This window comes from Myotis davidii, unplaced genomic scaffold, assembly GCF_000327345.1.
Source record: "Myotis davidii unplaced genomic scaffold, ASM32734v1 scaffold233, whole genome shotgun sequence".
Taxonomy (NCBI): Eukaryota; Metazoa; Chordata; class Mammalia; order Chiroptera; family Vespertilionidae; genus Myotis; species Myotis davidii.
This window is the reverse complement of record NW_006285917.1, coordinates 501,774-506,617: the sequence shown is the minus strand read 5'-3', so window position 1 is coordinate 506,617 and position 4,844 is coordinate 501,774. Positions and strand designations below refer to the sequence as shown.

Sequence of the window (4,844 nt, the reverse complement as noted above, 5' to 3'; positions counted from 1 at the left end):
ACCGTCCCCACGTCCACACCGAGCTGTCTCTGGCCCCGACCGCGCCCGCGCCTCCAATTCCCGGGGCCGCTGGGCCTGCTGTGTCCGGGGCTGCAAAGCTGCCAGTGCGCCCAGGCCTTTGTTTTCGCTGCACCCGGTGTTTTTCTGAGGGTGACCCGGCGCTGCCCCGGGCTTGGGCCTGCCCAGCCGAGGGGTTCAGGAGGCCACGGCCGACACTGCCTGAAGTGTGGTCTCCAAAACCCTGGGCCTTGAGAAGGACCAGTCCAGGGGCAACGGGAAGGCGACTGATAGGACTAACCTAAGCCCTTCCTTTCCTCCCACCTTGCTACCCTGAGCACCCCTCCACTCAGAGGCCTGCTGGGAGACCTCACCCCACCCCATCCCCAAATTAACTGGAGCCGCCTGAGGCCTCTTATGCAGCAGCGGAGGCGGCTGGCTGCGGGGCTCTGGGTGTGTGAGGGAGGCACCTGGCTCTGGGCTCTGCCCCTTCCCTCTCTGATGAAACCAACTTTTGCCTCCCCAACACTGCCTCTACCCCTCACCCCACAAGCTATGGGGTTCTCTCTCTTTTACCCTTTCCTTTCTTCTCTTTTCAATTAGATTGGCAGTTTGGCAGTTTGGCAGTTTGGCAAGGCTCCCAGGAGCCTGTAGTGCGGAGCTGTGGACCCCGCCCTGACCTCTCAACTAGGGAAACAGCCTTTGAGACTGAACCCCAAGTTGAAGTAAGATGAGAAGGAATGGCATGAAGGGTGGCTGGGCTAACACAGGACAGAAGCCCTGACTTGGGGAGGGGCCGTTTCACGCCATATGCCTGCTGCAGAGAGAGGATGGAGAAACAAAGGAAGATAGAAAGAAGGTCAGGGAAACAGCACAATGGACTGAAAAATTTGAGAACAACAAAGAGAAAAAGACGGGTGAGGGAAGAAACCATTTGAGAAAGCCCTAATGCTGGGGTAGAGGAGGGGTCCCCGGAGGGCGGCTGGGAGAGAGATGAAGGAATATTGACAAAGGACAGAATGAACAAGCGGGATTAGTTAGTTTTATGATGAACAAAAGCAGAAAGGACACAAAGAGAAGGAAAGAAAGAACAAATTAATAAAAGGAGGGAGCTAGAAAGTAAAAGAAAAGGGAAGGAAAAGAAATTTAAAAAATTAAAATAAAAAAGAAATGGAGGGGAGAAGGAGAATGAGAAATGAGATAGAAAAGAAAGGAAGAAAGATAGGAGAAAGGGTAAGAGGAAGGAAAGGCCGAGGAAAGGGAGAATATAGAGGGCAAAGGGGAGGTACGGCAGAAAGAAAGCAAAACAAGGAAGGGGGCATAATATAAAGATACAGAGAGAGAAAAGGAAAGAGGAGAGAGAACAAAACCGAATTAACATGAAGGGGAACCCACTTGGGAGGGGCAGAGGCAGGGAAGGCACAAGGTGAAGAGTGGGCAGGGAGAGGCCCCGTGGGGTGGGTAGGGACCAGACCGCCCCACTGTGCGGTACCCCAGGCAGCTTTGCCCTGACCTACCACTACCACCACCGTTACCCCAGCGCCAGGGCCCACCCAGGCCTCCTGCCCCCAGCTTCTCCATTGAAGCAGCTGACCTAGCTCCTCCTGCCTCAGCTGGGCAAGCCCTGGGGCTCAGCAGGTCAAGGTCTAGTTCCCAAACCAGCACAGGAAGCAGAAGAGGCAGTTGAGGGAGGGGCAGGCGGTGGGCCCCTCTCCTAGACCCAGTCCTGTCTCCCTCGGCCCCTAGTGCCTCCACTCGGACCTTGCTGGCCAGGCTGACTGCGGACTGGGCTGCTTGCTCTTTGGGAAGGCTCTGACTGAGAACTTAGGCCTCCTTTGGCCACATGTTGAATGGGCTTTCTGCACGGGATGGTCCTGGAATCTCGGTGAGCCTGCCTGTGTATGTGCAGGTGAGAGAGGGGCGAACACAGGCCTGGTCGCCCCTGGGAAAGGCATCTGCACTTTCTTCCTTGTGAGAAGAAACGTCTTCCCCCTTTGCCATCCTTCTCTCCATCCCGGCCTCAGAGACGCCGCCAGGCCAGGGCGTTTCTCCTCGCCAGCAGGGCTGGGATTGATCTGTGAAGAGCTTGGCATGAGTCTTGCAAGTGCTGGAGGAGCCAGAGAGCCTCCCTCTTGAAAGAGAATGAGGACATTTCCTACCAGGGCAGGACTTAGATTTGCAGTATATCTCACTGAACTCACACACACAGAGATTAATGGGCAAAGTGGCTTTAGATTCAGCTTGTGGGGGAGCTCAGCTGGGGTGGCTGTGTGTCTGAAGCGCATTGGGCCTGCAGTACACACCCAGTTCAAGTGCTGGAGGGGAGTGGGGGAGGGAACTTCCCAGTGAGAGCCAATTAGATCACCTCTTTGTTTGTCCAAAATGGGATGGGGCAGGTCACTGAGGTCAGCCAGGTCTTCCAAGGACAGTGCAGTCCTTGAGGATGGGCTAAAGGACCCCCAAACCGGCTGGAAAGCCATGTCCACAGGATACCTTGCAGTTCCCCCTTAGGGGGCCTCAGTCCTGCGCTTCCCAGCACTGCTTATTGCTCTTTCAGCTTTCCTCCCCTGTTCTTGAGCTTTTTGCCTTCCTTCCTACCTTCCTTCTTCCCTTCCTTCCTTCCTTCCTTCCTCTCGCTCTTTCTATCTCTATCTCTATCTCTCTCCCACCCTCCCTCCCTTCCTTTCTATTTCTCTCTCTCCATCTAGTCCAGTGGTTCTCAACCTTCCTAACGCCGCGACCCTTTAATACAGTTCCTCATGTTGTGGTGACCCCAACCATAAAATTATTTTCATTGCTACTTCATAACTGTAATTTTGCTACTGTTATGAATCGTAATGTAAATATCTGATGTGCAGGATGTATTTTCATTGTTACAAATTGAACATAATTAAAGCATAGTGATTAATCACAAAAACAATATGTAATTATATATGTGTTTTCCGATGGTCTTAGGCGACCCCTGTGAAAGGGTCATTCGACCCCCAAAGGGGTCGCGACCCACAGGTTGAGAACCGCTGATCTAAGTCCAAGATGGGTTCTTATATATACTATCTTTATATCCCAAAGGCTTTGTTCTGAGACTTTTAGGCAAGCTAACATGAGCCCCCCCAGAGTTCATTATGTGGTTGCAAACATTGGGATTGAAAGTAAAGGGCAAAATGATGTGGAGTAAGCTTGCTGATCAGGTGCGGGATCAACCAACTTGTTTTCTGTGTCAGTCATGCTTATTACCATCATATCCCTGTATCATTCCAGAACATCCTTCCTCACCTCCAGCCATCTGCAGGCCTGCCCCAGCCCCTGCGGGGGAGTTGCTGTTGCCCCCAGGCCGTTGCGCTCACAGGGTGAGGGCCTGTAGGAACTCACCTTGGTGCAGGGAGGTGAGGTCAGTGATGCCAGGTCAGTGCCTTAAACGGTTAAGTAAGTAAGGCCTATTTCCCTATTCTTGGATGGAGAGGCTGGTTGATTCTGGCTCTTGGCTGTCTCTCCAGCCCTGACTGGCCAGGCCCACCGCCATCCACATCTGCCCAGAAGGGAGCAAAGATGGGAGGTCGCTCACTCCAGGCCTTGGTGGAGCAGATGCAGACATCTGCCCTAAGCCGCTCCCGTGCCCCTACCTGGCCTGGCTGGCAAGGAGGAGCCCAGTTCACTTCTTGGGACCTGGATGTCTGCGCAGAGCCTGCAGCTGCCGCTGCCTCCTGGAGCCCGACGCTGGAAGCAGCTTCTGCCTTCAGTTCTCCGTGTGCCGGGGCCTCTTCTCTGTTCAGTTGCTGTTGTGCTTTTGTCCCCTTGCCTGGGGGTGCGGTGGGGTGGGGAACCAGAATGAAATGTTTCTCTCAGTGCCCCTAGTCCTTCCCCACAGTCCCCCAAACCTCCAAGCAGCGGGTGGTAAGAACCTGCAGCTTCCAGCCCTGCTCAGGAGCAAATTCAGATTCTCTTCCGGGCACGGAGGCCGCGGAGGCTCCTTCTTCAGGTCTCCCTTGCTCATTGACCCATGTTAAGGGCATTTGGGGGTCAAAATTGAACCCAGATCGCTTCCATTGGTATAAAATTAGCATTTTTTTATCACACCAAAGACCCAGACTTCTCGCATCAAGGAATAGGTGGTCCTCACCCAGACCTGCACCTCTTCTCTGGGCTCTCAGACCAGTGACGGTGACGGTTTGGTGAGACGGAGGACTAGAAGGGGAACGAGCAGTCTGCTCCGTGGAGAAGTCAGTAGCTTCAGCTGCTCATGCCACCGATATTTATTTAGCACGTAGTATGTGCAAAGCATCGCCTCTGCCTCCGTTTGTCACGACTGTCAAAAAGATTCTTGCCAGTGTGAGGCTTCAGTGAGTGTGGACAAATACATAAATAAACCAATCACTGGGAAAGAAAGTTTGGATTCAGCTGATGTTGCTTGCAGCCTTCCATGTGCCAGTCTCAGAGCCCCTGTCTTCCCAGCTCCAGCTCCCCAGACCCAGTCCCTGAAAACCAGGACTATCCTGGGCTCATGTTTCCCCCACTAGAGCGAAAGACACACCCGGGGATCAGCAGACCCGAAGCCCTGAAATAAAGGGACTGGGAGGGTGGGATGGTAGGCACAGGTGTCCTCCAGTGGTCCCTCCCCATCTTTGAGGTGTGCGGCGTGCGGGATGTGTGTGTGTGTGTGTGTGTGTGTGTGTGTGTGTGTGTGGCGGGAGGTGCTCCTCTGGGTTTCCGAGCAAGCAGGCTGCGTGCGGGTTTTCCTTTCTATAATCACGTGCCTGAAGGTGACAGCAAGGTTGTGCCTGTGCAAGTGAGCTGAAGAGGGGTGGACAAGTGTTTCTGCCCCAGACTGTGTGCAGTGGGCCCAGACGCCC

General features: G+C 53.9%; 1 long non-coding RNA gene across 1 annotated transcript in view; it reads left to right on the top strand.

Moving 5' to 3' along the window:
- Window positions 1–4,369, top strand: part of LOC102762979 — a 5,519-nt gene extending 1,150 nt beyond the window's left edge. Inside the window, exons 2-3 of the long non-coding RNA XR_435310.2 lie at window positions 3,256–3,344; window positions 3,492–4,369. This is a non-coding gene — a long non-coding RNA (uncharacterized LOC102762979). The remainder of the gene's footprint in view (window positions 1–3,255; window positions 3,345–3,491) is intronic.
- Window positions 4,370–4,844: the final 475 nt, after the last annotated feature.